Here is a 22956-nt window from a genome sequence, read left to right as displayed (position 1 = left end):
CATTGAAAGAAAGTCTCTCTAGACTCCTTGTTTAATGCTCCCTCAAATCTCAGCTCCTGGACCCTCCCCCCTAAACAAAATGGGGAGGAGGTGATAAACACTGTTGCCAGTAGACCTGCCTGTCCCAGTTCCCAAAGACAGTTAAACTACCTGGAAAATAGGATTTAAGTAGTTTAGAGATTCATTATTGAAAAATAAAAAACTAACCTTTTGTTTTACATCATGTGACCGACTCCAGTATTCTTGCCTGGAAAAATCCCATGGATGGAGGAACATGGCAGGCTGTAGTCCAAGGGGTCGCAAAGACTCTGACACAACTGAGTGACTTCAGTCAATCGATCAGGTGCTAGTAAGCCCACATGCCCCCTGATTGTCATGCCCTGATTGTCCTCTGTTGGAAGTAGCTTATAATTCACAAAGATTCACCACAGCCATTTCTTTGGATGTCCCCACATCCACCCGCCCACCTACCCACCTCTTTTTCTTCCAATTCTTCACGGTGTGTATTAGATCCAGCACCTTGTTAAATTACCGGTTGTTCTGGAGACGACGGGTCTCCCACGGTCCCAACACCAGCCTTATTAAGCACACACGACTGATTCTATTAAGAGTATTCATCTGTCTATGCCTCAATTTCTTTATCTGCACGTTATAACTTAGATGTGGCCTTTAGATACATACATAAATACATAGGAGGTTCTCAATAAATAGAGTCATTGCCATATTTTTGGCCACTATAAGCACTGAGGCACTGAATGTATATATCTTGTTCATTGCCTCTGCCCTCGTGACTTGTAAGTAGCCAGCAGCTGGTAGATATTGAGTAGATTTATTGAATTCAATGCAAGCATGCATACATGAATGAATGAAGGCCCTGGCAGAGAAGCAACAACTTTGGGGCGGGAGGGTCTTGGTGGAAGTAAAATGGATAAGTTAGGAAAACTGAATTTTAGAGTGGAGCCCAAGTAAATTTTGAGTAGGACTTCTAAGCTTTCTCAGTCTTTCTCTGTAAATGGGACAACAATGCCTACCTTGCCTTTCTCAAAGAGGGGTTGATAGACATAAATGAAATAAAGAATGGGCATAGACAATAGAAAGCAAGTAAAACATATGCCAGCAATATAAGACTATACTGGGTCTCACCAACAGGAAAGATGGAGAAAGCACAACAATGCGTAATTTTCACTGCAGTCCGTGGGGTGCACTGCCTGTGAATGGCAGAGAGTCAGGGAGAAGAGACCGGACTCTGAAGACCCCCAAAGAGGAGCAGGGAGGACCAAGACAAAGGTCAAAGACAGCTTGTATTTAGTGAGTATTTGAGTGGGGCTTCAGGAACACTTTGAGTTCTTCCCTCGTGACTCAGATGGTAAAGCGTCTGCCTGCAATGCGGGAGACCTAGGTTCAATCCCTGGGCTGGGAAGATCCCCTGGAGAAGGAAATGGCAACCCACTCCAGTATTCTTGCCTGGAGAATCGCATGGACAGAGGAGCTAGTAGGCTACAGTCCATGGGGTCGCAAAGAGTCAGACACGACTGAGCAACTTCACTTCACTTTCCCTGGTAGCTCAGTCAGTAAAGAACCTGCCTGCAATGCAGGAGACATGAGTTCTATCCCCGGGGTTGGAAAGATCCTCCAGAGAAGGAAATGGCAACCTACTTCAGTATCCTTGCCTGGGAAATCACATGGATAGAGGAGCCTGGTGGGCTACAGTCCATGGGGTTACAAGAGTCAAATAATGAGAAGAGTTTTGATTTCAAATGGAAAATAAATTACAAATTTTATGCAATGTAACTAACTCTTATAATACGTATTAAAATCTTCAAAGCTAATTTTACACAAAATACATAAAAATACTTTGTGAGGTATAAAAAGTCAGAGAAGTATATAGCTACTTGGTATATCAGAGCTAACCCATCACAATTAGTAAGTACAATGGCACCCCACTCCAGTACTCTTGCCTGGAAAATCCCATGGAAGGAGGAGCCTGGTAGGCTGCAGTCCATGGGGTTGCTAAGGGTTGGACACGACTGAGTGACTTCACTTTCACTTTTCACTTTCCTGCATTGGAGAAGGAAATGGCAACCCACTCCAGTGTTCTTGCCTAGAGAATCCCAGGGACGGAGGAGCCTGGTGGGCTGCCGTCTATGGGGTCGCACAGAGTTGGACACGACTGAAGTGACTTAGCAGTAGCAGCTAAGTTACTCGAAAATTTAGAGGTCCTGCATTAAAAAGACTCTCTAAGTTTTCCTTTTCAAAAAACTAAGAACACTATGAGATGGAGTGGAAAATCACACTTACCAGGTTGTTATTATGTTTTCAGTCCATCTTGAATTCCTTATGCAATGAAGTAAGGGTCCAATAATGAAAATTAATGTTTGAGTTTTGCAATGACCATAACTTGCCAATTTCCAAACAATTAGAAAAACTTTAAGAAAAGATTAAATATGTTCATATTCTTAATCTTCTGTTTCATGTAATTGGATCTTTCTATTATGCTTTAAAAGAATATTCAGTTCAGTTCAGTTCAGTTCAGTGGCTCAGTCATGTCCAACTCTTTGCGACCCCATGGACAGCAGCACACCAGGCCTTCCTGTCCATCGCCATCTCCCGGAGTTGACTCAAACTTATGTCCATTGAGTCAGTGATGCCATCCAGCCATCTCATCCTCTATCATCCTCTTCTCCTCCTGCCTTCAATCTTTCCCAGCATCAGGGCCTTTTCAAATGAGTCAGCCCTTCAGATCAGGTGGCCAAAGTATTGGAGTTTCAGCCTCAGCATCAGTCCTTCCAATGAACACTCAGGACTGATCTCCTTTAGGATGGACTGGTTGGATCTCCTTGCAGTCTAAGGGACTCTCAAGAGTCTTCTCCAACACCACAGTTCAAAAGCATCAATTCTTTGACACTCAGCTTTCTTTACAGTCCAACTCTCACATCCATACATGACTACTGGGAAAACCATAGCCTTGACTAGACATTACTTTGTTGACAAAGTAATGACAAAGCTTTTTAGTATGCTATCTAGGTTGGTCATAACTTTCCTTCCAAGGAGTAAGCATCTTTTAACTTCATGGCTGCAGTCACCATCTGCAGTGATTTTGGAGCCCAGAAAAATAAAGTCTGTCACTGTTTCCATTTTTCCCCATTTTTTGCCATGAAGTGATGGGACTGGATGCCATGATCTTAGTTTTCTGAATGTTGAGCTTTAAGCCAGCTTTTTCACTCTCCTCTCACTTTCATCAAGAGGCTCTTTAGTTCTTCTTTGCTTTCTGCCATAAGGGTGGTATTATTTGCATATCTGAGGTTATTGATATTTCTCCCAGCAATCTTGATTCCAGTTTGTGCTTCATGCAGCCCAGTGTTTCTCATGACATACTCTGAATATAAGCTAAATAAGCAGGGTGACAATATACAGCCTTGACGTACTCCTTTCCCTATTTGGAACTAGTCCGTTGTTCCATGTCCAGTTCTAACTGTTGCTTCCTGACCTGCATACGCATTTCTCAAGAGGCAGGTCGGGTGGTCTGGTATTCCCATCTCTTTCAGAATTTTCCAGTGTTTGTTGTGATCCACACAGTCAAAGGCTTTGGCATAGTCAATAAAGCAGAAATAGATGTTTTTCTGGAACTCTCTTGCTTTTTAAATGATCCAGCGGATGTTGGCAATTTGATCTCTAGTTCCTCTGCCTTTTCTAAAACCAGCTTGAACATCTGAAAGTTCACGGTTCACATATGGTTGATGCCTGGCTTGGAGAATTTTGAGCATTACTTTACTAGTGTGTGAGATGAATGCAATTGTGCGGTAGTTTGAGCATTCTTTGGCATTGCCTTTCTTTGGGATTGGGATGAAAACTGAACTTTTCCAGTCCTGTGGCACTGCTGAGTTTTCCAAATTTGCTGGCATATTGGGTGCAGCACTTTCACAGCATCATCTTTCAGGATTTGAAAAAGTTCAACTGGAATTCCATCATCTCCGCTAGCTTTGTTCGTAGTGATGCTTCCTAAGGCCCACTTGACTTCACATTCCAGGATATCTGGCTCTAGGTGAGTGATCACACCATTGTGATTATCTGGGTCATGAAGATCTTTTTTGTATAGTTCTGTGTATTCTTGCCACCTCTTCTTAATACTGCTTTTGTTAGGTCCATACCATTTCTGTGCTTTATTGTGCTCATCTTTGCTTGAAATGTTCCCTTGGTATCTCTAATTTTCTTGAAGAGATCTCTAGACTTTCCCATTCTATTGTTTTCCTCTATTTCTTTGTAAGAATATTATATATTGTTAATATCACGGTTCTATCCATTATTTATTAAATGCTGTCTTTCTCAAAGAAACAACTTATCATTGCTATATCAAGTAATATTTTTAAATGCCACTTCCTCAAATGTACTGATTCTCCATCCAGACTGCATGTTAGAATGACCTGGAAAGCTTTTCAAACAATGCAGGGGCCGTCTCTGAGGATCTAATTGTGCAGTTCAGTTCCTTTGCAGAAGGGCCCAGATACAGATACAGTTCTGAAAATTTGCCAAGATTTTAATATTCACTCAGGACAGAGTCTTTCAGCCTGTGGTCATGGTCTCCAAATACCTCAGTTGAATTTCATTCCGACTGCCTTTGGCAAACAGTAAAGAATAATTCTCTAAAGGGGTAAAATCATGACTCTCATTCAAATATAAAATGAACACACGTCAAAGATTTTATCCAGCTCATTAGTTAACAATGGGACAGATAAGATGTTACAATTGGTTCAGATGAGAATTCAAAGACAGGCAAAATGTAAGTCAGGGACTGACAACAGCCCCCTGGGCCAAACCCAGCCCACCAAGGGTTTCCAAACAGCCTACATTAAGTATGGCTTTTGCATCTCTAAATGGCTGACAGAAAATCAAAAGAATATTTTGTGACATGTGAAAAGAACATGAAATCCAATTTCAACCCCCATAAATAAGTTTTACTGGAACACAGCCAAGCCCCTTGGTCTGCTGTTTTAGAGCTACAGTAGTAGCTCTGAAAGAGAACAGATGAGCCATACAACCTAGAACATTTATTAGTGGGCCCTTCTTAGGAAAAATTTGCCAACCCCTGATATAAGCAATCAGGGATGGTAACATGAATTTGCAAATTAATGCAAAACGGGGTCAAAATCTACCCAGCAGTAAAATATAATGCTTGAAATCATTTCTTCCAGAGGAGGGAAATCAATGACCTCCCCATCAGGCAAACTTCACTTGCATTTCTATGGACTAGAATTATTGCATTACCTTTAGTTTCTTATAGCTCATGGAGCTGTAAAATAACCCAAAGACAATGAAAAGCACGGAATTCTCTAGAATTAGAAAACCCCTTAAAATCTGCTCACTGATGCTCAGAATTCCTTTGAAAAGACACCCAGTAATCTTTTACATCCATATCACAATCTTTCATAATTTTTCCTGATTAAAACTAAACTGCATTCACTTTTTAAAAAATTTGGTTAGAGTATAGTTGATTAACAATGTTGTGGTTATTCCATGTGTAGAGCAAAGTGAATTTGTTACATATATTCATATATCCACTCTTTTTAAAATTCTTTTCCCATTTAGGCCATTACAGAGTATTGAATGGAGTTTCCTGTGCTATACAGTAGCTATTTGATATACGTGTATGTCAATCCTAATTTATGCCTTCCCCGGCCCTTACCCCTGGTAACCATTAGTTTGCTTTCTATCTCTGGAACTCTGTTTCTATTTGTGGATAAGTTCATTTTCATCACTCTTTTAGATTTTACATATAAGCAGTCTCATATAATATGTGTCTTTCTCTGTCTGACTGAAGTCACCCGGTATGACAGTCTCTCGGTCGATCCACGTTGCTGCAGATGGCATTTATTGTTCTTGTTCAGTCACGCGATTGTGTCCAACTTTTTGCATCCCCGGGTACTGAAGCATGTCAGGCTTCCCTGCCCTTCACCATCTCCTAGAGCTCGCTCAAACTCATGTCCATTGAGTCGGTGATGCCATCCAACCATCTCATCTTCTGTCGTCCCCTTTTCCTCCCGTCTTCCTTCAATCTTTCCCAGCATCAGAGTCTTTTCATATGAGTCGGCTCTTCACATCAGGTGGCCAACGTATCAGAGCTTCAGCTTCAGCATCGGCCCTTCCAGTGAATATTCAGGAAATGGCATTACTTTGTTTTATCCTCTGAGTAATATCGCATCAGACATATACACCACATCTCCTTTATCCACTCCTCTGTTGACGGATATTTAGGTTGCTTCCATATCTTGGCTCCTGTAAGTAGCACTGCAATGAAGACTAGAGTACACGCATCCTTATTAACCATGTTTTTCTCTGTACATACGCCTTGGAGAGGAGGGCTGGATCATATGGAGGTTCTATGTTTAGTTTTTCAAGGAGCTTCCATACTGTTCTCCATCGTGGCTGCATCAATTTACATTCCCACCAACAGTGTAGGAAGGCTCCCTTTTCTCTACATCCTCTCTAGCATTTATTGCTTGTAGACTTTTTGATGATGGCCATTCTGACCAGCGTGAGGTAATAACTCATTGTAGTTTTGATTTACATTTCTCTAGTAATTAGTGGTGTTGAGCATTTTCTTATGTGCTTTTTCTAGACAACAGAAACCTACTTCAAACAGAACTTCTTATATTTCAGATGTGCTTAGGACAGGGCCAGACCCTGCTTTATAACCCATATTCTCAGCCTGCTCTAGGAGTTGGTTACGTACCAGTGACTGACCACTACTAACTGACCCCTGAATGTCAGCTTCTCATTCACAGGCCAAGCATGAGTCCTTATTTGGCTTGTGCCTTGTCCCTGGGCAAGGAGCTCCTTTAAACAAAGGCCCAGGCTCTACCCTGAGAGAGCATGTGTTCCTAGCACACACATTCCCAAACCAGTGTGGTTCAGTCACCAAGTCATGTCTGACTCTTTGCAGCCCCAGGGACTGCAACACGCCAGGCTTCCTGGTCCCTCAACATCTCCCAGAATTTGGCCGGGTTCATGTCCATTGAATTGGTGATGCCACCCAACCATTATATCCATTGTCACCCTCTTCTCCTTCTACCTTCAATCTTTCCCAGCATCAGGGTCTTTTCCAAAGAGTCAGCTGTTTGCATCAGGTGGCCAAAGCATTGGAGCTTCAGCTTCAGCGCCAGTCCTTCCAAAGTGTATTCAAGGTTGATTTCCTTTAAGACTGACTGGTTTATAGGGATACTCCATTTTAGATCTGATTCTTCTGTGATTTTACAGCTTCCTGCTTCCCCTAAAAAAGAGTCAGCATCCTTCTAAAATTCTTATCTAGACTGTATTTCTTCCATGTACTGGTAGAAAAACAAGTCTGCATAAAAATCAGTTTCCTCTGATATCCTCTGATCATCCCTTAAAATACATGTTTGACTTTTCAATCAACGTTGAATGCTTACTGCAATTAACAAAATTCTCATTAAATATACCTTCAGTGTTTTGATGACATTCTTATGGAAAACTTTGTGAGGTAAACAATCTTCTTTCAAACCTGCACTAAAATGTTTGCATTGTTCTTAAAAAATGACTTGCTTTGATCTTAGCAGTTCACAATGAAAATTGCTTAAGGCTGTTCTCTGAAGAGACTCTCTCCTAAAGCCAGACGTGTCTCCAGGGTGCACTAGTTTGGTTTCTATAAATGATCACAGTTTGCGGTTCAAAGAATTGCGCTTGCTAAGTTTTGCTTTCTTGTGTTTGGCTTTGCTTCTCACCACACCCCTAAAGTCAGCAGAGCAGGTCGTATTGTCTCCTTTCACAAACACAGACACACCAGGTAGTGAGAGTTAGGCCTCCCTTTATGTCTTCCAAAGCACCCCGGGTGATCCCTCTGGCGGCACTTGGCACACTTCTGACTGTACAGTTACTGCTTGAAGATGGAAAGTTCCCTGGAAACAAGGGCTAGGCCTGCCATATTCATCACTCTAGTGTCAGCCGTGCAGTGAGGAGTGTTCTGGAGTGTGACTGTGTGCATGTAAACTCCAGTTAGCCATAACTGACTCATTTGAAAAAACCCTGATGCTGGGAAAGATTGAAGGCAGGAGGAGAAGGGGACAACAGAGGATGAGATGGTTGGGTGGCATCACTGACTCAATGGACATGAGTTTGGGTGGACTCCAGGAGCTGGCGATGGACAGGGAAGCCTGGAGTGCTGCAGTCCATGGGGTCACAAAGAGTCAGACACGACTGAACAACTGAACTGAACTAACCACTAGCAACCTTGGGCAAGTTCTTTAACCAATCTCTGTGCCTCAGTTTCCCCTCTATGAAATGGTCATAACAGTGCTTATTTCATGGGGTTATTACAAAGATTTTGTTAGTATGTAGCATACTTACAATTGTGCCCAGAGGGAGAAATGGACTGGGAATTTGAGGTTAGTAGATGTAAACTATCATATACAGAATGGATAAACGACAAGGTCCTACTCTATAGCACAGGGAATTATATTCAGGATCCTGGGATAAGCCACACTGAAAAGGAATATAAAAAAGAGTGTGTGTATATATATATATATATATACACATACATAAAACTGAGTCATTTTGCTGTACAGCAGAAATTAGCACCGCATTTTATATCAACTGTAGTTCAATAGAAAAAAAGTGAGTTTAAAACTCTAAAAAATAAAAGATCTGTGTCTGGTACATACCATGTAACCAAAAATTAAGAGCACGTTGGGCCACAACTCAGTATGCAATAAATATTTATTAAACAAATGATTGATTGGAATAAAAGCAGAATTGAATCAAATATTCAAATATTCCATCTCCAGATATTCATATATATGAGGGAAAAAAACTATAAATTTCTAAGCCTATACCTTGACTCCTGTTAAAGTTATTATTATTGCTTTGTTGCTAAGTTGTGTCCAACTCTTTGTGACCCCATGGACTGTAGTCCACCAGGCTCCTCTGCCCATGGGATTTCCCAATCAAGAATACTAGAGTAGGTTGCCATTTCCTCTCCAGGAGATCTTCCCGACCCAGAAATTGAACCCAAATCTCCTACATTAGCAGGCAGATTCTTTTCCACTAAGCCACCAGGGTAGCCCCATGTTAATGTAAAACTTTATTAAAAACTTGCATTACTCATTACTCTCATATATAAAATAAACAAGTCAAAGATTTTGTATGTTACAAATTAACTATTAATAATGAGGCAACAGTAAGATGAGCAGTTTGAAGGAGAATTCAAACAATGCACAATCAGCAATTTAAAAACGAAGAAATATATTTACAAGTTTATGCAAAATTGGTCAATATCCACATGGAAACAGTCAATTATATTCCCCCAACAAAAACCCTTTGTCTTTCATGAACAAGAGTAATTTGCATTACTCTAGTTATCAGTTCAGTTCAATCACTCAGTTGTGTCCAACTCTTTGTAATCCCATGAATCGCAGCATGCCAGGTCTCCCTGTCCATCACCAAGTCCCGGAGTTCACCCAAACTCACGTGCATCGAGTTGGCCATGCCATCCAGCCATCTCATCCTCTGTTGTCCCCTTCTCTTCCTGCCCCTAATCCCTCCCAGCATCAGGGTCTTTTCCAATGAGTCAAATCTTCACATGAGGTGGCCAAAGTATTGGAGTTTCAGCCTCAGCATCAGTCCTTCCAATGAACACCCAGGACTGGTCTCCTTCAGGATGGACTGGTTGGACCTCCTTGCACTCCAAGGGACTCTCAAGAATCTTCTCCAACACCACAGTTCAAAAGCATCAATTCTTTGGCTCTCAGCTTTCTTCACAGTCCAACTCTCACATCCATACATGACCACTGCAAAAACCATAGCCTTGACTAGATGGACCTTTGTTGGCAAAGTAATATCTCTGCTTTTTAATATGCTATCTAGGTTGGTCATAACTTTCTTTCAAAGGAGTAAGCGTCTTTTAATTTCATGGCTGAAATCACCATCTGCAGTGATCTAGGTATACTACAACTAAAAGACTGCATAAATAATAATTGGTGTGGACTCCTATAGATCAGAAAACCCAGAAAGTGCTCTAGATAAGACACTAAAGTCCTTCACACTTTTTCCTAACACTTTTTTATATAATTTGCAAAATACATTTTGCAAAATTTAATTTAACCTGAATTTTCCTGCAAATTCAACTAATATGTATAGGGAACTTTATGAAGTGTTAGCCACCAATTCAGAAAACCATGTACTATTCTTACCATAGTGGTGATCACTGTATTTGTGTCCAATACAACATCTGAATCTGCCACTATAGATGTAGAATTCATAGTGATGTTTAGGAAAGCATTAACTGTCAGATGCTCAGTCATGTCCAACTCTTTGCAACCCCATGGACAGTAGCCCATCAGGCTCCTCTGTCCATGGAATTCTCCAGGCAAGAATACTGGAGTGGGTTGCCATTCCCTTCTCCAGGGGAATCTTCCTGACCCAGGGATCAATCCCAGGTCTCCTGCACTGCAGACTGATTCTTCACTGTCTGAGCCACCAGGGAAGACCCTGGTGATTATAGATGTTTATAGAAGTGATGTTTATAGATGTTTACATGTAAGTACATATTGAATCTGACTAGTTTATTATGTCTTGTGATGCTATAATGCCTTTCAAATTACATATTATACTATTGTAAATTATTTTCTATTTATCTTTTATATTACATTTTTAACTTTTTATTTTATATTGGAATTTAGTTGATTAATAATGTTGTACTATTTTCAGGGGTACAGCAAAGGGATTCCATTATACAAACACATGTATCTGTTCTTTTACAGATTGTTTCCTACTTAGATAGTTCCATAATATTAAGCAGAGCTTCCTGTGCTATACAGTAGGTCCTTTTTGGTTATCCATTTTAAATATATCAGTGTGTACATGTCAATCCCAAACTCCCTGACCATCCCCCTGCCCCCTTGTTTATATTACAGTTTGAACCATGCATTGATTTTTGGAAAGCGTATGTGTCCTTGATTATATTCTTGATGAAGCTCATTTCAGGATCAGGTGGTGAGCATTACAAAAGATTTTCAGGGAAAGGGGTGCTGAGTTGGTTGGCTTGGGGGCACCTGGCATGGAGGTTGCCTATGGTAACCTAGATGAGGTAAATTAGGTCAGAGCAGCAACACTGAGGAGAGAGACCACATTCCTGCGCACGTAAGATCTGTCTGTCTGTCCTTCCTTCTGCGCAGCCCTCCCCTTCTTCCCACCATAAACACAAACACACACCAGGTTCTACAAGCTTCCTGTAAATAGGTTGTCATCTAATCCCCACTGCAGATTAGAATATTGATAAAGCCTTGGCCCCCCACTCCAGTGCTCTTGCCTGGAAAATCCCATGGACAGAGGAGCCTGGAGGGCTGCAGCCCATGGGTCGCTAAGGGTCGGACACGACTGAGCGACTTCACTTTCACTTTTCACTTTCCTGCATTGGAGAAGGAAATGGCAACCCCCTCCAGTGTTCTTGCCTGGAGGATCCCAGGGATGGGGGAGCTTGGTGGGCTGCCGTCTATGGGGTCGCACAGAGTCGGACACGACTGAAGCGACTTAGCAGCAGCTTTCATCATATATTATGTAGATTATGACATTTTCCTGTAAAAGAAGAAAGATATGGTATATGTATATACATACATACATATATATAATGAAATATTACTCAGCCATAAGAAAGAATGAAATAATGCCATTTGTAGAAATGTGGATGGACCTAGAGATTGTCATACTAAGTGAAGTAAGTCAAACAGAGAAGACAAATACCGTATGATGTCACTTATATATGATACCCTAAAAAATAATTCAAACGAATGTATTTATGAAACAGAAATAGGTCCAAAGAAATAGAAAACAAATGTATGGTTACCAAAGGAGAAGGCAGGGGGAGGGATAAGTTAGCAATTTGGGATTAAGATATACACGCTATTGTATATAAAATATATAACCAACAAGGACCTACTATATAGCAGAGGGAACTCTACTCAATATTTTGTAATAACCTATAAGAAAAAAGAATCTGAAAAGAATATATATATGAATTTACACGTTTGTGTGTGTGTGTGTGTGTGTGTGCTTCATCACTCAATCGTGTCCAGCTCTTTGTGACCACATGGACTGTAGCCCGCCAGGCTCCTCTGTCCATGGGATTCTCCAGGCAAGAATGCTGGAGTGGGTTGCCATGCCCTCCTCCAGGGGATCTTTCCACCCCAGGAAAGGAACCCAGATCTCCCACATTGCAGGCAGATTCTTTACCATCTGAGCCACCAGGCAAGCCCGTATATATTATATATACATATAATAGGTATATAACTGAATTGTTTGCTCTACATCTGAAAAATTAACACAGCATTGTAAATCAACTATACTTCAATTAAACATTAAAGTTTTTTAAATTTTCATTTTAAAAAAAAGGGGGATATCTTAACCCAAAGCCAGATCCTTTGTGGTATTCTGATAAAAGCTAGAGTAAGAGACCTAAACTCCTACAACACCAGGTCCTTAAGGGGTTCTGTGTGGATTGGCTATCTGTTGCTGCAATAAAAAATGACTGTACAATCTGGTGGCCAAAAGCAACAATGAGCATTGATTGTCTCTCCCAGTTTCTGTAGGTTCGAAATCTATATAGTAATTTAGCGGACTGGTTCTGGCTCAGAGTTGCTCATGAAGTTGCAGCCAAGATGTCAGCTGAGGCGATCATCTTAAGGCTTGACTGATGGGGCTGATGGATCGGCTTCCAAGATGACATACTCAGAACCTTGCAAACTGCCCACAAGAAGGTCTCAGTTGTTCCTCATTCAAGCCTCTCCACATGGCTGCTTGAGTGTTCTCACATGACAACTGATTTCCCTCAAAGCAATTCATCCAAGAGAGCGAAGTGGAAGAAGTCATATCTTTTATGACCTAACCTCAGGGTCTTGCATCATCATTTCCATAGCATTCTATGGAAGTCAGCCCTCTGCTGTGTGGAAGGGGAATCTATAGGGATCTTACTAACAGGAGGTAGTTCTATCAGTAACCCCATAAGAGGCTACCATATCAGGTAATGTGTTGTGCGCTTTCCACAGTCCCAAATGCACATTTTATGTAATTGTAATCTTTACTATTCCCTCAGGCACATGTGAAATTATTAGTAAAGAGAAAATATATCGATTATTTCTCTTCGCAAGTCAAAGCTGGAAAAACACCTTTTCAATAACCTTGGAATAAATGATTCAAAAGTCATTCAGAACCAAACTATGACCATGTTATTAAAACTAATAAATATTAGTTTCCTCCCATTTCATCCTCAATCACTACCACAATACTGTCACAGTTACTTCATTTAGCCCAAAATATTCACTTCTTCAGTGTAATTTTATCGTCATCAACAAACCAAGGATCGTTGTTCTTTTTTTCCAAGTCATACTCATAATTTCTTCCTAGAGGGCTGATTCTAAGCTTCTAAATTGAAAGCTATTATAAATTATGCTACAAGGAAGAGAGGAAGTAGTCAGATGTGACTCAGAGCTCTGTAGCATTTATATTATATGAGGCAGGGTTTCGGTGTAATAAGATATCACAGATTAGGCATTTTTGTTTAATGAGGGAAAACTGTAACAAACTAAACTTGAAAAAACTGTGCCTTGCTTGATTTGTTAAAATACACTTACAGCATGCTTCATTCTGATGATAGGAACTTCGTCGTCATAGCCTTGACTCACTTCTTGGAATTACTCACTTTAATCACTTAAGAAGACATAATTAGATATTTCAAAGACATCAAGTAGTGAGTGCAAAGTGTAAAATCCTATGGAAATGTATAAAATGCCTTAAAGTAAATGAAGTTTTTTTTAATATTCCAGTACCTAGAACACAACAGATATCAAATAAATATTAGTTTCCTCCCATTTCATCCTCAGTCCTGTCTCTCAATATTCTTTTTTCTTATTTATTTTATTGAAGTATAGTTACTTTACAATGTAAGGTTAATTTCTGCTGTGCAGCAAAGTGATTCAGTTTTATATATATATATATTATATATATATATATATAATGTGTATATATATATGTATTCTTTTTATATAATTTTCCATTATGGTTTATTATAAGATATTGAATATAATTCTCTGTGCTTAGGACCTTATTGTTTATCCTTTCTATGTATAATAATTTACATCTTCTGAGCCCAAACTCCCAATCTATCCCTCCCCCTGTCTCTCAAGAGTTTAGATTCTGAGGCCATAACCCCATAGAAACATCTAACTAAAATAGTAATAAGGCACAATGAGGTCCTGCAAGGTGTAGGAATTCAATTTCTTAACAATGTCAGTTTTAATTGAAATGTTATTTTAATGTTAACAGTAATAAAGATTTGGTAGTGAAATATTTTTACTTCTGTGGTGACTCTCTGCATAAGATTTTTACTTAATAAGCAGGCACATGTGAAATTTTACATTTACCTCAGTTAACCAAGGAGCTCTTTTTTATCTGAAGTTTACAAAATCTAAAACTATATATTTCTGTACATGTTTATTTATGTAACATGCATTTATATATTTCACAGTGCACAGAAGGATAATATTGGAGATTTCAGTGACCTCAAGTTTCACCAAGAAAAAATTACATAAGAGACTAAACAATAGACTTAAAAAATTCTTTTTAATATTTTTAAGTGATACATGCTTGTTATTTAAAGTGTTAAAGGATGAAGAAAATTACCAAAAAGAGAAAATAAAATAATATTAAAACTGTGCTGCTCACAAATATTTAAATGCTAAATCTGTCTTTCCAGCTGTCTCTCAATACATTTTAAAAGATAGGCTAGATTAAGTGCTTTTACAAATATGAAATGTTTCTGGAATGCTATTCAAATAAAATGGACTGCATTTAATTTTACTTGACTTTAACATAAGAAAGTTAAACTGAGATAAAACTTAAGAAACTGCTGAATTTCAGATAAATATTTCCTTACTTTATGATATACTCATTATTGAAAGATCCCTAAAGGCTAAAAAAGATTACCTAAAATATTAATTTGAGACATTATCACATTTCCTGTCTATGTACCAACATTAAACAGCATTTTGATGTATTATTATAAAAGGCAGGATTATCAGAATACTCACAGTCCAGCCGTCTTCACTCCCCCATATCCCAAGTCTTGATAATTAGGTGAGTTATTATACATTGTCAAAGTTTATAAATTTAAAACTGATTCTGCTGCTACAACTCCTGTGGCTTCTTGGACAGAATTCCACGTTTAAATGAATTTAAGGCTCAATCTCAAACCTCCTATCACAGCTTCTCCATTCCTAAGTTCTCTGTTTTGATTTATCTTTCAGTTGGCTGGAATGTATCATCAAGTAACTGCTTCAAGGAGGGCTCTGGTTATCAAAGTTCCTGAGGGTTTGGTTACTAAACGAACTATTTTTTCTATTCACAGCACTTCTAAAATCAAACGTGTAGGGTATTTTCCTAAAATCAATGCTTAACTTTCCAGACATCAACTGGGTGTCCTCCAACTCATTTATGACACTGAACACCTGGAGTTGGTACAGAGCCCACAGATAAGGAGCTCAGATCCTCAAAACTGCCCCCTACCATAGATACCAAAGTGCCAAGCTGACACTTGTACTTCTGATCAACAAGTTATAAACTGAGCTTTGCCAGTTTTTATGGCTGCCATGGGAGGAACTGACTCCCAGGTCACCCAGCTCTGGCAGCCAATGGCATTCATCATTCACACGTCCCCCAGAGCCGCAGAAAACGAAAACAGTTTTAAACGAACACCAAGCCCTTCCTGTGATCATCTCCCTGGATTTAGCACCGGGGAAGCAGGCAAACACGCACGGCTCCCGTTTCCTCCCTGAAACAGATTTGACTACAGACTTTTCCAGCTGCTGCTGCCCAAGGTTCAGAAATTTAGGAGCTCTGCGTCAGGAACTGGAGGCGGAGACAAATATGTTTTTCTTATTGTATCACAGCTACTTGCGACCTGTAACTTTCCAACGTGAAGGCCAGCTTCACTTTTGGGATCTCTTCCTCTGCCATCTTCACCGATGCCCTCTCTACAGTTCTTAGAACAGCATTTGAATATTCAGTGGCCTCAAAATAAAAAGTGTCATTTTTTCTAAAGCCAAATCGTATTAAAGTATTCTGACAAATAGGGCATTTTGCTACCTCACACTTCCCTTCTGTGCAGGCCCAGTTACCAAAAGTACTCCCTTTTAACTCCGCTCTTTCTTCTGGTATTTATTCTTGCCTTATTTCTAAATGATATGTATCCTTTGAGCCATCTGTTTCATATATTATTTACTAACTTCCTATTACTGCAATTAGGAATTTGAGGTTCTACAACACGCTTCCCTCTCCGCATGGTAACAACTATTATTGAATCAATATTCAGGGCTTACATTATGTATTCACAGCAGACCTATTTGCCCTAAATATGTTTACTTTCTGTTTTCCTGGAATTTAACATTTTCTTTGTTTTTGCTTTTCTTTTTTTTAACTTGCATAATGTTCTTTGGCTGATACCTAAAAAGTCAAGTTGTTTTGGATCTGTTCTGCATCCCCCATGATGAAATAAGTGGCCTTGGCTCTTTGTGCTTGCCGTCTCCACTGCCGTGTAAAAACTTCAAGATCAGAATGGCTTTTGCTGTTGCCATGTGTTTTGCATAAGAATCTGGTGAAAACATAATTATTTAAAATACATTTATAAATGGTGGTAAGGTTTCTAAGAAAGTTTTATTTTGAAAGAATTGACTATAGCCTTCAGTCAGTCAGTTCAATCGCTCAGTCGTGTCCGAGTCTGCGATCCCATGGAGTGCAGCACGCCAGCCCTCCCTGTCCTTCACCAACTCCCGGAGCTTACTCAGACTCATGTCCATTGAGTCGATGATGCCATCCAACCATCTCAACCTCTGTCGTCCCCTTCTCCTCCCACCTGCAATCTCTCCCAGCATCGGGGTCTTTTCAAATAAGTCAGTTCTTCACATCAGTGGCCAAAGGATTGGAGTTTCATCTTCAACTTCAGTCCTTCCAATGAATATTCAGAACTGATTTCCTTTAGGATGGACTGGTTGGATCTCCTTATAGTCCAAGGGACTCTCAAGAGTCTTCTCCAACACCACAGTTCCAAAGCATCAATTCTGCGGTGCTCAGCCTTCCTCACAGTCCAACTATCACATCCATACATGACTACTGGAAAAACCATAGCTTTGAGTAGATGGACCTTTGTTGGCAAAGTTATGTCTCTGCTTTTTAATATGCTGTCTAAGTTGGTCAAAGCTTTTCTTCCAAAGAGTAAGCGTCTTTTAATTTCATGGCTGCAGTCACCATCTGCAGTGATTTTGGAGCCCAAGAAAATAAGGTCTGTAGCAGTTTTCATTGTTTCCCCATCTATTTGCCATGAAGTGATGGGACTGGATGCCATGATCTTAGTTTTCTGAATGTTGAGTTTTAAGCCAACTTTTTCACTCTCCTCTTACACTTTCATCAAGAGGTTCTTTAGTTTTTTTTTTTTCACTTTCTGCCATAAGGGTGGTGTCCTCTGCATATCTGAGGTTATTGATATTTCTTCCAGCAATCTTGATTCCAGCTTATGCTTCAGTCAGTCCAGCGTTTCTCATGATGTACTCTGGATATAAGTTAAATAAGCAGGGTGACAGTATACAGCCTTGATGTATTCCTTTTCCTATTTAGAACCAGTCTGTTGTTCTGTGTCCAGTTCTAACTGTTGCTTCCTGACCTGCATACAGATTTCTCAGGAGGCAGGTCAGGTGGCCTTTTGTTCCCATCTCTTTCAGAATTTTCCACAGTTTGTGGTGATAATTTGGCATAGCCAATAAAGCAGAAATAGATGTTTTTCTGAGACTGTCTTGTTTTTTCAATAACCCAACGGATGTTGGCAATTTGATCTCTGATTCCTCTGCCTTTTCTAAAACCAGCTTGAACATCTGGAAGTTCACGGTTCACATGTTGTTGAAACCTGGCTTGGAGAATTCTGAGCATTACTTTACTAGTGTGTGAGATGAGTGCAATTGTGCTGTAGTTTGAGCATTGTTTGGCATTGCCTTTCTTTGGGATTGGAATGAAAACTGACCTTTTCCAGTCCTGTGGCCACTGCTGAGTTTTCCAAATTTGCTGGCATATTGAGTGCAGCACTTTCACAGCATCATCTTTTAGGATTTGAAATAGCTCAACTGAAATTCTATCACCTCCACTAGCTTTGTTTGTAGTGATGCTTCCCAAGGACCCCTTGACTTCATGCTCTAGGATGTCTAACTCTAGGTGAGTGAGCACACCATTGTGATTATCTGGGTTGTTAAGATCTTTTTTGTACAGTTCTTCTGTATATTCTTGCCACCTCTTTTTAATATCTTCTGCTTCTGTTAGGTCCATACCATTTCTGTCCTTTATTGTGCTCATCTTTGCATGAAATGTTCCCTTGGTATCTCTAATTTTCTTGAAGAGATCTCTAGTCTTTCCCATTCTGTTGTTTTCCTCTATTTCTTTGCATTGATCGCTGAGGAAGCCTTCCGTATCTCTCCTTGCTATTCTTTGGAACTCTGCATTCAGATGCTTATATCATTCCTTTTCTCCTTTGCTTTTCACTTCTCTTCTTTTCACAGCTATTTGTAAGGCCTCCTCAGACAGCCATTTTGCTTTTTTGCATTTCTTTTTCTTGGGGATAGTCTTGATCCCTGTCTCCTATACAATCTCACAAACCTCTGTCCATGGTTCATCAGACACTCTGTCTATCAGATCTAATCCCTCGAATCTCTTTGTCACTTCCACTATATAATCGTAAGGGATTTGATTTAGGTCATACCTGAATGATCTAGTGGTTTTGCCTACTTTCTTCAATTTAAGTCTGAATTTGGCAATAAGGAGTTCCTGATCCGAGTCAGCTCCCGGTGTTGTTTTTGCTGACTGTATAGAGCTTCTCCATCTTTGGCTGCAAAGAATATAATCAATCTGATTTCAGTATTGACCATCTGGTGATGTCCATGTGTAGAGTCTTCTCTTGTGTTGCTAGAAGCGGGTGTTTGCTATGACCAGTGCATTCTCTTTGCCCTGTTAGCCTTTGCCCTGCTTCATTTCGTATTCCAAGGCCAAATTTGCCTGTTACTCCAGATGTTTCTTGACTTCCTACTTTTGCATTCCAGTCCCCTATAATGAAAAGGACATCTTTTTTGGGTGTTAGTTCTAGCAGGTCTTGTAGGTCTTCATAGAACTGTTCAACTTCAGCTTCTTCAGCATTACTGATTGGGGCATAGACGTGGATTACTGTGATATTGAATGGTTTGCCTTGGAAATGAACAGAAATCATTCTGTCATTTTTTTGAGATTGTATCCAAGTACCGCATTTCAGACTCTTTCATTGACTATGATGGCTACTCCATTTCTTCTAAGGGATTCCTGCCTGCAGTAGTACATATCATGGTCATCTGAGTTAAATTCTCCAATTCCAGTCCATTTTAGTTCGCTGATTCCTATAGTGTCAATGTTCATTCTTGCCGTCTCCTGTTTGACCACTTCCAATTTGCCTTGATTCATGGACCTGACATTCCAGGTTCCTATGCAATATTGCTCTTAATAGCATTGGACTTTGATTCTATCACCAGTTACATCCACAACTGGGTGTTGTTTTTGCTTTGGCTCTATCTCTTCATTCTTTCTGGAGTTATTTTTCCACTGATCTCCAGTAGCATATCAGGCACCTACCAACCTGGGGAATTCATCTTTCGGTGTCCTATCTTTTTGCCTTTTCATACTGCTCATAGGGTTCTCAAGGCAAGAATACTGAAGTGGTTTGCCATTCCTTTCTCCAGTGGACCACATTTTGTCAGACCTCTCCACCATGACCCGTCCGTCTTGGGTGGCCTCACGCAGCATTGTTCATAAATTCATTGAGTTAGACAAGGCTGTGGTCCATGTGCTCAGATTGGTTAGTTTTCTGTGACTGTGGTTTTCAGTCTGTCTGCCCTCGGATGGAGAAAGATAAGAGGCTTATGGAAGCTTCCTGATGGGAGAGACTGACTGAGGGGGAAACTAGATCTTATTCTGATGGGTGGGGTTCAGTTCAATTCAGTCGCTCAGTCATGTCCGACTCTTTGAGACCCCATGAATCGCAGCACGCCAGGCCTCCTTGTCCATCACCAACTCCCGGAGTTCACTCAGAGTCGCGTCCATCCAGTCAGTGATGCCAGCCAGCCATCTCATCCTCTGTCATCCCCTTCTCCTCCTGCCCCCAGTCCCTCCCAGCATCAGAGTCTTTTCCAATGAGTCAACTCTTCACATGAGGTGGCCAAAGTATTGGAGTTTCAGCTTTAGCATCATTCCTTCCAAAGAAATCCCAGGGCTGATCTCCTTTAGGATGGACTGGTAGGAGCTTCTTGCAGTCCAAGGGACTCTCAAGAGTCTTCTCCAACACCACAGTTCAAAAGCATCAATTCTTCGGTGCCCAGCCTTCTTCACAGTCCAACATTCACTATCCATACATGACCACAGGGAAAACCATAGCCTTGACTAGACGGACCTTAGTCAGCAAAGTAATGTCTCTGCTTTTGAATATGCTATCTAGGTTGGTCATAACTTTTCTTCCAAGGAGTAAGCATCTTTTAATTTCATGGCTGCAGTCACCATCTGCAGTGATTTTGGTGCCCCCCAAAATAAAGTCTGACACTGTTTCCACTGTTTCCCCATCTATTTCCCATGAAATAGCACTCTCCTGGGGAGTGCTCAGTAAATCTTTAATCTAATTTTCTGTTGATGGGTGGAGCTGTGTTCCCTCCCTGCTATTTACCTGGTGCCAGACTATGGTGGAGGTAATAAAGATAATGGGGACCTCCTTCAACAGATCCCAAGCATGTACTGCTACACTCACTGCCCCAAAGCCTGCAGGTGGTCACCACCGACTCATGCCTCTGCTGGAGACTCCTGGAAATTCATGGGCAAGTCTGGGTCAGTCTCTTGTGGGATCACTGCTCCTTTCTCCTGGGTGCTGTTGCACACAAAGTTCTGTTTGTGTCCTCAAAGAGTCTATTCCCCAGTCCTGTGTACGTTCCAGCAGCTCCATGGTGGGGTTAATGGCCACCTCCTCCAAGAGGGCTTATGCCATACCCAAGTCTACTGCACCCAGAGCCCCTGCCCCTGTGGCAGTCCACTGCTGACCTCAAACACAGTTCTGGCTCAGTCTCTGTCAGTCTCTGACTATAGCCTTACTGGTTTCAATATCAAGCTGAGAGAATATAAGTGAAGTGAATTCGCTCAGTCATGTCCGACTCTTTGCAACCCCATAGACTGCAGCCTGCCAGGCTCCTCTGTCCGTGGGATTTTCCAGGCAATAGTACTGGAGTAGATGCCATTTCCTTCTCCAGGGGATCTTCCCAACTCAGGGCTCAAACCTGGATCTGCCACAGTGTAGACAGAGGCTTTACCGTCTGAGCCACAAGGGAAGTCCAATATAACGAGTCTTTTAAAATCACACTTAGATAGGGATACTAAATTCAGCAAAGAAAAATACAAGATAACCAACTTAGTTTAAATTTCAGATAAAGAAATGATGATTTAGTATAAGTGTATTCCAGTGGGAACCCTGTCTTTCACCTAACAATGTTCATTTAAATAGCCAACTATTCTATCAGTGAAATGAACTTGGTTGGGTTTATTGTGAATGTGAATGATTGATGTGAAGAGGCTACAAAGGGAAAAAGAAATTCATTTTTGTTGGCTGATAACGTAATGCTGCAGATTGTTTTAATCTGACTGAAGTCTGCATACTGGAAAAGGTGTGAGTAGTGAGACATTGACCCAGAGAAGAATGAAGACACATGTCATTGGTCTTCTTCCCTGGCCCTGGTCATCTGGAAGGGTGCTGAGATCGCATCCTAGGAGAATGAATTCAAATGTGTTTCTCCATAACACCAAGAGGTCGAATCAAACCACTGATAGTACTCAAAGTGTTCGATTCACTCATCCCAGGTCCTCCCACGGGTGTTCTAGACAGCTCGGGCTGCTACCATATAGCAAAACGTCATAGACTGGGTGGCTTAAGCTACAGAAGTTTATTCCTCACAGTTCTGTAGGCTAAAATGTCCAAAATCAAGCTGCTGACTCATCTGGTTCCTGGAGAGGGTCTTTTTTCCAGTCAACACACAGATGCCTTCTTGCTGCATCTGCACATGGCAGAGATGGATCATCTCTCCTGTCTCTTCTTATTTATAAGGGCACTAATCCCATTCATGAGGGCTCCATCCTCATGACTTAATTACCTCCGAAAGACTGTTCCTCCAGATACTGTCACACTGGAGGTGAGGACTGTGACACATAAATTTTGGAAGGAGGCAAACATTCAGTCCATAGCAATGGAGAGGTGAATAAAACTACAAGTGTATGTCCAGACATATCTTAGATGTTGGGAAACTTCATTCTAATAGTAGACAAACCTAGGCATCCTCCAAGGGGGAAAGAAAGGGGGAACTTCTTTGAAATCTGCTTGCAATTCACCATAGACAGTTTTTATTTTAAGAAACTAATAAAAGTAATATGATTCCACCTTTCAGAGCTGTTTATCACTTGGAATTTCAGTTTGGGTGATTGTACTCTAGTAAATTAGCTGACTGAGAGTCCAAAGATTATATCTGCCTCCAGACAGTCCATTCATCATGCTTAGCGTTTGAATTTGAGCACAGCTTTCCCACATATTTGCCAAAATGCCACCAAAGTAATCACAGAAAGCTCCCTGTTTTGATCTACCTAATGCCTTAAATATTGTCAGTGGCTGTGGAATTTAGGTTTATTGGAATATTTTAATAACCCACCAATCTCTTTATCTGAAAGCTTCATATAACCACTCTTTTAGTTCATAAATACTTATTGATTTTAATTTTGCACCAAAAAGGGAGTGGACTTCAGTAGTTCAATATGTACTTACTCAAGAAAGTAATACAAAGTTGTAGTATTATCAAGATATAATCATGTAGGAAT

General features: G+C 40.5%; 1 protein-coding gene across 1 annotated transcript in view; it reads left to right on the top strand.

Annotated features, from left to right (window-relative positions):
* Positions 1–22956, top strand: part of IMPG1 (interphotoreceptor matrix proteoglycan 1) — a 185578-nt gene that overhangs the window by 122437 nt on the left and 40185 nt on the right. The gene's annotated exons all lie outside the window — the stretch shown is intronic.

The sequence above is a fragment of the Ovis canadensis genome, chromosome 8 (genome assembly GCF_042477335.2).
Source record: "Ovis canadensis isolate MfBH-ARS-UI-01 breed Bighorn chromosome 8, ARS-UI_OviCan_v2, whole genome shotgun sequence".
Lineage (NCBI taxonomy): Eukaryota > Metazoa > Chordata > Mammalia > Artiodactyla > Bovidae > Ovis > Ovis canadensis.
Note: the sequence above shows the minus strand (reverse complement) of the source record. Positions and strands in the feature narration are given on the sequence as shown.